Raw genomic sequence first — 12,971 nt, 5'->3', positions numbered from 1 at the left:
TCAATTAATATATCGAGTATAAATTATGTGCAAACAAATCCTTAATATATTTGAGAGGAGTAAAGTGCTTTAGTCGATGGATAAAGACAGATGATTCCACAGAGGAAGTGTCTTGTGACTACTTGACGGAATGTAAGTTCTACTGGGGGCAGGATTTTTCTTTATTTTTTTCTTTCTTTCTTTCTTTTTCTTTCCTTCCTTCCTTCTTTCTTTTTCTTTCCTGCTTTTCTTCTTTCTTTTTTGTATTTGTATCTCCAGTGCTTAGAATAGCTTTAACAAAGTAATAAACTAATAAATAATTGTTGAATGATTGATTGATTGTAGGACAGATGATATTTATAGAAGAAAAGAAAATATTAATAATTACATGAAAAGATGCTCCAGCTTCCTAGTAATCAGAGAAATGCAAATCAAGACAAGCTCAAGATACCACCAGATGTAAACTTACATAGCAAATATTAGGGAAAAAATGATAAAATTCAGTATTGGTGAGGCTGCAGGGAAACAAGCACTCTATGGTTGCACTTTGTTGGTGGGACCATAGACTTGTTGCTAACATTTTGGAAAACAATATAGTATAATGATAGTCTACAATAATAGTTAAAAAACAGTAGTACTTTTAAATCCTCCTAATACTAAAACTTTGCCCTAAAAACATAATAAAAAGGGACAGAAAAGGACCTATTAGAAAGAATTTGCATTCCCTATATTCATATGTAATTGCAAAATTACGGAAACAACCCATATGCCCAATAACTGGAGAACAGACAAATAAATTATGGTCTATTTATTTAATAGAATATATTATAAAAATCAGAAGCGGGAATATAGGTAAATATGGAAAGACCTAGTAGTAGAGCCAGAATTGTATACCCATTTACTAGAACAAGAAACACAGGAAAAAAGAGAGCAAAGCCAAAGGTAGCCAGAAGCTTAGACAGGCTTGGAAAAAAACACAGACATTAAAACACACACATACACAAACATTTCTTGCTTGTTTTATTTCTGTTAATTTGTTTGGTTCTCCCTTATTAAGCAATAATGGTCTTAGATATAATTCTATTTCTTATTTTTATGTTTGTTTGGTTATTTTTCTTCTTCACTATTATGGAGTTAGAGCTGGAAGGGACCTTGGAGGTTGTCTTGGTCAACCTCAATTTACAGAAGGAAACTGAAATTAAGTCTTGCCTGAAGTCACATAAAAAGAGGTGCTCTTCAGGGCTCTTTCCATTTTGTTGATGGTTATTAAGTTTATAGTAATAAAAACAACAAAAAAGACCTCACCCCAAAATCAAATACTGAAACTCAGAGGCTAGAAGAAAGAAAAGAAAGTAGAGTAAGGTTGTCAAGGAAACCTCCAGACTAGGACAATGGCAGTCATGAGAAGTGATGACCTTGGCCATCATATTCCTTTTCTTTTTCTCTCTTCTCTGCTTGCTACAGAGGTAGAATCAAGGATATGTGTGTGTGTGTGTGTGTGTGTGAATAGAGAGAGAGAGAAACTGAGACAGAGAGAGAGTTCCTGAATACAGATTTTTTTTTTTAAACAAAGCACCTACAGGTGAGTGAGTATTTCTCTTTAAAGCAGAACAAGGAAAACTAAAGTGAGATTAAGCAGTAACAAATAATAGTTGAAGTTTACTAGATTTGAAATTAGAGAGCCTGTGTTGAATCTTGGATCTTTTATGTGACCTTGAGTGAATCATTTAAGCTTTTTAAACATCCATTTTTCATCTGTAAAATAAAGGGGTTGGATTGGGTGTTTTTTTTTTATAATCCCTTATAACTCTAAACTCTATGATCCTGGTCAACATGATATAGTGAATAAAGTCAGAGACAATGTGGTATAGTGTTTAGGAAACTGATTTTCTAAGCCAAGAAGGCTGGGTTCAAGTTTTGCCTTGGACGTATGTTGGCTATGTGACCTTGGCTAAGTCACTTAACTTCTGAGTACCCTGGATAACTGTTAGACTATAAGTTGCAACCTGAAGTAGTAGAAGGAGTTTACTCACTTGGGAGGTCCCTAAAACAGTTAAATCATAGGTCTAGTTCTTATTCCAGGTGATCTTAGTCAGTATCTTGATAGGATGTGTGCAACAGCAGAGCACAGCTGGTCAAGGATTGGGAGAGAGCCAGGAAGATTTCAGACTGTCAGAAGGCTAGTCCAACTCATACCTGAACAGGAATCCCCACGACAACGACCCCAATAGTATTTGTAGATGGGATTTTTATTATCATTGAAGTATGTAATTTATATCTAGGTGGATTTATATTTCTTTAGATTCTTCCCTCACATTATGTATTATTTACTTTTACATAGTACTTACAGAGCAGTTAATTTATGCTTGACAAAGAGTTAAATTTTTTTATTAGGAAAAACAGAATTGACAAGATCATATACTCTCTTAATTATCCATATACTGGGGTCATTAGTCCATTCAGCTCTAGACCAAGTCACCACTGTGCACCTAATGAAAACCATGTGAATTGCAAAGCTAAAGCCTGCCATGAAATAAATAGTATTGTACAAGTTAACCTTCTAGATCAAAACCTATAAAATGGCAACAAGGTCACAATAATGATTTCCTTTTTTTTTTTTTAATTAAGTGGCTACCTTATTAGACTAGAAACTCATTGGTACCATTTTGTTTTTACTTCAGTCTGTCAACAATCCATGACTGCATTGGTTTGCATACTCCCTCCACCTATGTAGACTCCAACCCCCTCTATACCTTAGCAGATAGCTATACACATAAGTTGGGGGGGGGCGTGCTGAAAAAAACTGTCACTTTATAGCCACTTTTCAGGTGACGAGCCTCTCCAAATATAACTGAGGTGGTCCTTGTATGACAGATATACGGTACATTTCCAGGTTCGTATGGAAGACCTTTCCAACTTAGTACCACCAGAACTCACACTTTGCTAGAGTAGCTTTTGAAAAGCCAGACCCACCTGCATCCCACAATATAGTCTCATAGCAGAGCTTTAGTAGAGGGTATGCTTAACCATGTTCCCAAAAGTAAAATTGTGAAACAGGAAAAGTTTTTGTCTTTGGTGGACTTACCCACTGGATGGGTATTTCCATTCTACCTTACATTGTCCATCTGTCTGGAAATTCTTGGAACTGCTCCTGGCTGCCTCAGGTACTATGATTTCCCCTTTTCTAGGGTCTGTGTTTTTTGTTAGAGTCCTTGCGCAGCCAGCCTCTGTCCTGAGAGTAAGAGAAAGAGGGAAGGGAGAACGAAAAATAATAATAGTGATTATATAGCCTTTTAAGGTTTGCAAAACACTTGACATGTTAACTTATATGGTGAGTTCCTCCCAGGGGCTGCATTTTGGAGAGAGGCTTGGGCTGACCAAACTTTGTTCCCTTCCCAGCTGTGCTTTCGACTTCCTGGACTTCAATATCATGACTCAAGTGCACTCTCGTGCTAGAACTTTCCTCAGAGAAAGGAAGGAAGGGGGAAGGGGAGTATTGAGAAGAGGAAGAGGGGGAAGAAGGCGCAAAGAAGAGAAGGAGAGAAAAGGAGTAGGAAAAGGAAGGAGTAGAAGAAAGAAGGGAAAGGAAGAGCAGAAAGGAGGAAGGGGGAGGGGGAAGCAGGAGAGAGAGGAAAGGAAGAAAAAGAGGAAGAGAGGATAAAGAGAGAGAAGACAAGAGGAAAAGGAGGGAAGAGAGAGGATGGGGAACAGCAGGAGAAGAGAAAATAGAGTCTAGAGATCATTGGAGTTAATTCCATTTTGTGAGATCTCCAGGTTGTTTATAAAAAAGGAACATATTCACATGCACTGTTATAGTATTGCCATCATTGTAACACATTTTTTTTATTGTGATTAACACCTTTTATATCAATGTTGCACACTTCTCACTTTTTGGAGGTGAGTTTCTGAGAACATTGAATTAAGAATAGGAAAACCTGTAATCAAGGGCTGGCTCTACTACTTATATCTGTGTGGCCTTGGATAAGGTACTTATCCAAGTTTCTGTTTCCTCATCTGTAAAATGGAGATAGTGATTTTTGTGCTGCCTAACAAGGTTGTCATGAGGATTAAATCAAATATGATAAAGTATATAAAGTGATATGCAACTCAGACTTCACAGTGCTATATATGTGTTATGATTATTATAAAGATCCCAATTGCATTGAGGTCATGCATCACTTATTGGTTGCAGTATACCTATCACTATGCAACTGGAGAATCAAGGACATTATTATGTACAGTTGTATTTTTAGATGGTGAGGTGCGTTTTGATTTTAGTTTTGTTTTTTTTCATTAGTGAGGCTATTGGGGTTAAGTGACTTGCCCAAGGTCACACAGCTAGTACTTGTCAAGTGTTTGTTCTGAGGCCGGATTTGAACTCAGGTCCTCCTGACTTCAGGGCCGGTGCTCTATCCACTGTGCCGCCTAGCTGCCCCGAGTTGCATTTTGATTTTGAGCAAGATGAATTAAAGTCTCACTTGGGGACCAGAAAACAACAACTGGTTCCATCAAAAGTTTTTATACTAAAACAATGTTTCATTAAATGTAAAGCAAATGTGCTGATGCAAATCTCTTTTTATTTTAGAAGCTGATCTTTTTTGTAATAGAACAAAGACTGGTAAAAATATTCCCATTTGCAGTCATCAGGATGGCAAAACTGGAATTTAATGAATAAACGTCTTTCTCATTCACATTTTTACATTATTCAGCAGTTTGATCTGTACTGACCATTTAGAAATGCTTTCTCAGTGAGGCTAAAATTGGTAGTAAAATCATTTATTACTTTGGAATAGTCTTGGTGTGAAGCCCCAGTCATAGTGCTGTATTTTTCCCTGATCTTGGTCTGAATTGAGAACTTATGAACATCAAAATTGACTGTACTGAATTAGACCCATGTTCTCTCCAATCTGAGAGACAGGTGGCAAAGCATGGCTACTCCCTAGGTTATTAACTTCTAGAGGCCACGAAAATTTCTTTAAACATCCTAGCTTTGATTCAATCCAATTTAATCTAAAATATTTGTTAATTATATGACAGAAACTATGCTAGAACCTATGGGGGTTAAAGTGATGAAATAAAATATAAGATCTGCCCTCAAGAACCTTATAACCTAATATCAGAATCAAAGACACATAGACAACTAACTGGAATACACACTAGAAATTGGCCAAGTGCAGAGGATAATTGTAAAGAAAATGTCGTGAAAGATTTGAGAAGGAAGATTTGAGCTTGCCTAACAGCCTAGGAGAAAGAACAATAAATGTGGGTTCAGATCCTGGCCCTGTTACTCAGAGCTATAAAAAGAAATTCTGGCACTCATGACAAATTCATTTGTTGGAGGAAGGAAAAAGCTCATGGCATCTTGCCTCAGCAGAAGCCTGCCAACATTACATTTACAGAGGGTCTGGTAGTCTATGCCATTGTGGCACCACTGGTAATACTTTATCCCTCTACCCTCAGAAGGGGGTGGTGGTGCAAGGAGGTGTGGTAGTAGGGAAAGGAAGACCCTAGGAGAGAGTCACCATGATATGGTGACAAGACCCTGTGGTGATGACCTAGTACCAAGTGAGGAAGGAAGTGGGAGTGGTACAAATCTAAGGGCCTGGGTTGGGAAGGAAGTGTGCTTCTCCTGGATGTTGGCTTGTCAGAGGCCCTGATCACATTGCCCTAGTTATGCTGGTGTTTCTGCTTACTACTTATGTGAACTTGAGTAAATCACTTGACCCCAAGGCTGTCTACTGAGCCCTCTTCTCTTCTCTCTCTCTATTTTCTCTCTTGATGATCCTATCAGCTTCCATTTGTTTGATGTTCATCTCTTGGTGGATGGTTCACAGATATCCATCCACCCATCCATTTATCTATCTATCTACCCATCTATCTATCTGTCTATCCATCCATCCATCCATCTATCCATCCATCCACCCATCTATTCCTAGTGTTTCCCATGAGCTTCTGTGTAATATCACCAATTTCCATTTGGACATCTTAAACGAGGCATCTCATAGACATTGAAATTCAACATGTACAAAATAGAACTCATTATCTATTTCCCCCCAATCTCACTACTCTTCCAAACATCTTTATTTCTGTCAAAGAAAGCCCTGTTTTTCCAGTCTTCCAAAATTATCATCTTGGTGTTATCCTTGACTCCATATTCTCCCTTACTCCACATAGCCAATCAGTTGCTAGATTTTCCCATTTAAACCCCCTCAGCGTCTCTCATATCCTACCCCTTCTGGCACCTGTACAACATAGTACCAGATACTAGTGTAAAGGTTATTAACCAGCATTACAGAAAGTCACCCCAGAACACTTTGCACAGCAAAAAATCCCAACAAACAACAGCAACCCAGCAACAATATATGCAAGAGACATAACACAAATGCAGAATGACTTCAATTGACAGGTTGCTTCAGTGACTAAATTCAAATTCTTAATTATATTCAGGATGTATCACATACACATTTCACAGTGTCACTTGGATATTTATAGTATATATATATAATATATATAAATATATACATAAAAAGCAAAAAACATAGAAATAATAACAGTGGTAGACCTACTAAGAGCATGATAGACCAAATTGCAAGCTTAGCAAGATAATCGAACAAATGGAGTCACATAGTAGATATAAGGCCAATACAAGCTAATTATAATAGTAACAATAACAACAACAACAACAATAATAATAGCATGAAAATCTAATAAGCAGAAGCATAATTGAAAAAAGTAAATATATGAGCATAGGCAATTATATTCAGGACACATAGTACAAGAGTAATGGCATTGTCATCTGGCTATTTATGTAACCATTTTCCTAGTTTCAACTGGGATGTTGTAAGTTAGTTTAGTCATTGTGTAGATAGGCCTAACCCACCTGTGATCTGTTGATTTATCTACCCCTGTACTGATGCTTGTCAATGGTATGAGCTGATAATAATCCTCATCAGAATGATAATCTTGTCCATCTAAATCTGACCTCGTAGGGTTGGCTAGTAGTGTTACTATAGTTGGATATATATTTGGGGATATATATCCCCAAACAGTTTCTAGGATTGAAATATTAGGCAGAAAAGGTATTTCTGATGGATTCTCTCATCTCTCCTCATCTGAATTGATTATTGGGATGTAGAACATAGGGTCTTCTTGAAATATCTGTTTCTGATCTGTTGTCTGAATCAGACAGACTTTGCATGACTAGCAGATAGACAATTTTTTCTTAGAAACTGCTGAAGTGAATGAATATTTGCCAGGCTCAACTTGCCTATCTAGGCAAGGTCAACTAACGTGCCAATTGTCATTAAGTGATTAGTATGAATTATCTTTACTGTTTCCCCACCAGTCTCAGGGATTATTTTGTAAATAGACAAGTTGCTTAGTCTTTCCGTGCTTAGACATGGGTAGTTTTCCATCAGTCTGTTAGCCTGTGTGTCCCATGAATATCAAGATTTCTTAGCAGGACACTGTCATCTTATTGAGGTTCCTGACAATAAACATGAGCTTATTATCATCATGTATTTCTTTCACCATTCTTTCTGGCTGATGATGTAGCTATGTGGTAAATATCTTTCAACTTCCCTCTCAACTGAAAGACACACTGGTCATGAGTATCTGCAATATCTCTGTCCTCAGAGACCTCCAAACACAGGCTGATAGGTAGGTGTGGCTCATGTCCAAATACCAGCAGGTAGGGTATAAAGTCAGTAGCATTATTCCTGGTGGAATTGTATGTATACCAGAAAAGCCACATACCGGATGGACTGAGATTTTTGTTCTCATCTCATGTCCCTAACATGTTCATCAGAGTGTGGTTGAAACATTCAGATTGTGGGTTCCCTTGAGGAAGGTAAGATGTTGTTTTAGACTTCTTGATGAAAACTGGAGCCAATATCTCTTTAAACAGATCTACCTTAATATGAATGGATCCTGGCAGGAAGTCTATACATTGAGAAATGTTTTTCCCCCACAATACTTTAGCATCTACAGAGACTTTCTGGTTCCTTATTGGGTATGTTTGAGCCTACTTTGTAAAGTGATGTGTCACCATCAATATGACTTATGTTATTGCTACTCCTTCCAGAGATAGGAAGTCAATGCAGACAAGTTTTGAAGATTTTCTAGTAACTACAATCTCAAAGCAAGCAGCATGAGTTAGTGGTACTTTTGGGGAGGAGAGGGCACACAATGTATACAAGTCTCACACTTCTTGTTGACAGCTGTGGCCATCTTGGACCAGCAAAATTTGTTTCTGTTAGATCTAGAGTCCTTTCTTGATCCATATGTCTAAAATCACTGTGTTGAACTTTCATGACCATAGCATGATATGCAGCTGCTTCCTGATACCAGGAGTGAGATCAGTAACGTTCTGGTATAGTACTCCATTGCTTAGCTCTGACTTCCTCTATTATCTTAATAGCACAGAACCTTTGGAAGACTGGCACTTGAATTCTTTGCCATCCTCACCTCATTTCTTGGTTTGTATTACTTTGTGTAGCCCTTCATCAGCCATCTGCTCTCCTTTCCAGTCACTGATAGACAACTGAAGCAAAGAAGGTTGAATCAACGAAGCAAGATTCATGTATGTTGCTGGCAGATGGTCTATGGCATGGTGGAAGTCCTGGATTTTAAGATGTATTTCCATCTACTTGCAGACTAGTCCGTTGACTATTGCATATAGCTTTTACATCTTCTTTAGGTATTAGCAGAGCACTGGTGTCCCATGGTCTTCTAGACAGTGCATCTGCATCCACATTAATCCTTTCTGGCTGGTAGCAAATGCTGAAATCATAGTTTGCTTGTGCTGTCACTCTTCTCTGACAAATAACATCTGACTTGACACTTGTCAGAACATGTCATGGATTTTTGTCAGTCCACACTTGCAACTTTGCTCCACACACATGATCTCTAAGTTTTTCTCGCCCATCCTCTCTTTCCTCCCTTATCATTAAGAAAGCAATTTGATAAAGGCTATACATATGCAACCATGAAAAACACTTTCCATATTAATCACGTTATGAAAGAAAACACAGACAAAAAACCCCAAGAAAAATAAGTAAAAAAACCCAGTATACTTTGATCTACATTCAGATTCCATCAGTTCTTTTTCTTTGGAGGTAGATAGCATTTTTCATCATAGGTCCTTCAGAATTGCCTTGGATCTTTGTATTACTGGATCATTGAAAGTTGATCATTGTACAATATTGCTGATACAGTATACAATATTCTTCTGGTTCTGCTCACTTCACTTTACATCAGTTCATGCAAGTCTTTCCAGGCTTTTCTGAAACCATCCTGCTCATCATTTTTTACAGCGCAACAATATTCCATCATAATAGTATACCACAACTTGTTCAGCAATTCCCCAATTGATGGTCATCCCCTCAATTTCCAATTCTTTGCGACCACAAAAGATCTGTTATGAAGATTTTTGTACATATAGGTCCTTTTCCTTTTTTTTTTTTTTTAAAACTCTTTCTCTTCCATAGGAATCTGGTAGTAAGTACCACGCCAATCCAACGCAGAAAACCATTGACTGACTAATAGACAATCAAAAACATCTTGAATTCTTGGCATAGCGCATTGGTCTACTGTAATTCTCTTATTAAAAACCTGGTAGTCTACACATATGCAAATCTTTCCAGACTTCTTTGACGCCACCATTATGGGCAATGCACAAAGGCTATTAGACACTGATATCATTTAACAGCAGGTTCTTGAGATATTCTCTGAGGTTATTCATCACAGCCAAAGAGATCTTTCTAGGTCTTTCCTGAAATGGTTGTGAGTAAGTGAGCTCGATTTTGTGAGTTGTTCCCTGTGTACAATCCACATCCTGCTGATGCAGGGAGAACACACCTGTCTCTTGCTGAATTTCTGCCTCAGTTATTCCTTTCATTCCTTGAGCACCAGGGAATCCTTCAAATCAAATATCTTAGAATCCACTTCAGTTGTTGAAGGATGAGGCATGCCCTTGTGATGATCAAGGTTATCATTTGACTCTAACCTACTATACGTCTCTGTGCAAGCTTCATGGATGGTCAAGACATGCAGATAAGTCACAGTGTATTTGCAGTATTCAGGTAGTATTCATAATAGATTGGAATTAATTCCAATTAGTGCCGAAACTCTATTGACATATAAGTGGTCTGGACAAACCAAAGCCAGAATGTTCATTACTTTGTTGGCACCAGCCTTAGCTTTGGGACATTATAAGGACATTGTAATGTATTCCAAGTCTGGGTAGTTTTTGTCAATCTGTCCTCCAAGGCCAAAATCTACAAGAAGCTGTACAGGTATTTTCTTCATAAATAGAAGAATGGAACACAATGTTAACTTATGCCACCTTGTATAGAACAACAAAGCAATCCACATTCCCAATTTTACAGACATCTCTGTGCAAGGTCCTATGAGACCAGGCAGAAAAGAGCCAGAAGAAGTCACTGAGGAGATAATTGTAAGTTTATTGTACCTGGAGCAACCTCCTTCCCTGATGCCACTTCCTTTTCCCTGAAACTACTTCGGTAGTCCTTAATCTCTAAAGTACCAAGGTCCCATTCTTTTTTTGAGTACTTTTAGCTAGTGTGTAGGACAGCTAGTTGGTGCAGTGGGTATAGCACTGGGCTTGGAAGTAAGAAGATTCTTCTTCATGAGTTCAAATCTGGCCACAGAAACTTACTAGCAGTGTGACCCTGGGCAAGTCACTTAACCTTGTTTGCCTCAGTTCCTCATCTATAAAATGGTCTGAAGAGGGAAATGGTAAAAAAAATTCTAGTACCCTTGCCAAGAAGACCCCAAATGGAGTCAGGAAGAGTAGTTGGACAGGACTGAAAGGACTCAACAACAACAAAGCTAATGTGTGATCATTTTCTCCATAGTTGTAACAGAAATCAAATCTATCTCCCTGATCTTCCCTACATGATGGTGTATGTATGTTAATCAGTCATGATCTCCATTCCTTAGTTACAGGACTTTTCTAATCAGTCACTACTATTCTCCTTCAGAAGTGTTTTTGTGAGCATCTGTTTCAACTTCTCCATCCCTAGAGTAATTGTTCCACCTCATCTCTTTGGTCCATGTTTCCACTGTCCAAGTAGATTCTACTTAAAGCTCCAATTGTCCAAGTGTACTTTAATGGATTCATCATATTTGAGCCCTGTATGCACTTGCTCCAACCTGATGTCATCTTCTATCTCAGGGAATTGAAGATGTGGTAGACTTTGGAGGCTGCCATAGTCTTGCTGATGCCATGGGATGACCATCTCCTTTCCCTTCTTCTCTTCTTGTTCTCTTTGAGAGTTCCAAAACTCCTGCTGCAGCTGGTACATGAAAGCCTTTAACTTCCTATCTGAGGGCCGATCTTGAATTAGCTTCCTCTGTTCCCAAACTGTGAAGATTAATAAAGTGAAATTCACTTCACTTGTCCTGTTTCTTATCTCTAGAATAAGGAGATTAGGTTAGATATGTTCTAAGATCCTCTCTAGTTGTAAATCTTACCTGTTGTCTAAGGAATCACTTTAACCTTTTCCAAAACTGTTTAGATTTCTAAACTGTATTCTCTAGGGAAAAAAAAAACAAAACACCTGTAAATTTCTTACCCAATGTGAAAAGTAGTATTCTTTTTTATGTTTCCTAAATGTATCTATTTAAAACTTTAACATGTTTCCCAACTATTTGGGGCCCTATTTCCTTAGACCTGTATGTGGACCTGGAGAGCAAACTCTGGGAATTTTCAGAAATAAGGAGAATGAATGTTTCTAATTGGTTGATAGTGATGCTGTGACATTTGAACCTGTTGATAATGACCATCCAGTTCTTGCTGACTACAAAGGTAATGACTACTGGACAGACTCTGCAACCCTGGGATGAGGCAGGGATGAAAATGAGGATATTTTCATCCTGACTCAGTTCTTGGCAAGAACAGCCATTTTTTAAAAAATTATTTTAAGTTTCCACTGTGTAAATTAATTCAGCCGTAAATAACTGTTCAGACAACTAGGAATTTGACAAGATAAAGTGTCATCTACCAAAGAGTCCTAGGCAATTGGGCTGCATTTTTTGTATTTGTTTTGCTAGCAACATTAAGTAACACTTGCTTAATTCCTGGTTTTAACTTGATAGTGTTATTTCTCAAAGTATGGTAATTATATTGATATCTTTTTTAAAAAAAGTTTTATTGTTATCTTTTGCTTTCACATCACCTTCATACACACACACACACACACACACGCGCATATACACAAAACCATCCCTGTAACAAGGAATAAGAGAAAAAAAATCCATTTAATAAAACTAACACTTCAACTGAACCTGATGGCATATGCAATGTTCCACACCCATAATCCTCAACCTCTGCAAAAAAGGGAGGTGGGCACTTTTTCTTATCTCTTTTTCTTCAGGACCAAACTTGGCCATTATCAATGAATGATCAAATGAATGAATAAAAAAAGTATCTATTAAATATTTATTATGTGTCATTATATATTTTCACTATAGCATGTGCAGGTTTTGTTGCTACTATTGTTTTTCCACTTGTAGTTTGTAGTCACGATGTAAATTATTTTCCTGGGTGTTGATATCTTTGGAAAGAAGTTGAGACTGCAGAGTGCAAAAGAGGACACAGAAAATGAGAGAGAGGCTGACTGGCTGCAAGAAGGTCTGTTCTCAGTTCTCTTGCTGGATGAGCATTAAACCTTGAGCCAAGCCACCCGCCTTTCATTGACCCATTTTTTTGATCTATAAAATGGGGGATAATAATACCTGCCTATGTCCTAAATGCCCAGGCAGGACTGACTAAATGGGTGCAAAGTGCTCAAAGCTAGGGATGATTGAAGCTAAGTGAGCATAATGTGTTCCTTAAAATCAGAAACGGAATTTCCTTTGCCAAGTTTATCTCTACACAACTGCTTCTCCCAAACCTTGCTCTCTGTATTTGTGGGGAGCTGAATCTTTTTTAAGGAAAGAAACTCAGGTATCCTGCTATTTGGAATTAT

The sequence above is a fragment of the Vombatus ursinus genome, unplaced genomic scaffold, assembly GCF_900497805.2.
Source record: "Vombatus ursinus unplaced genomic scaffold, bare-nosed wombat genome assembly UNPS02014798.1, whole genome shotgun sequence".
NCBI lineage: Eukaryota > Metazoa > Chordata > Mammalia > Diprotodontia > Vombatidae > Vombatus > Vombatus ursinus.
Note: the sequence above shows the minus strand (reverse complement) of the source record.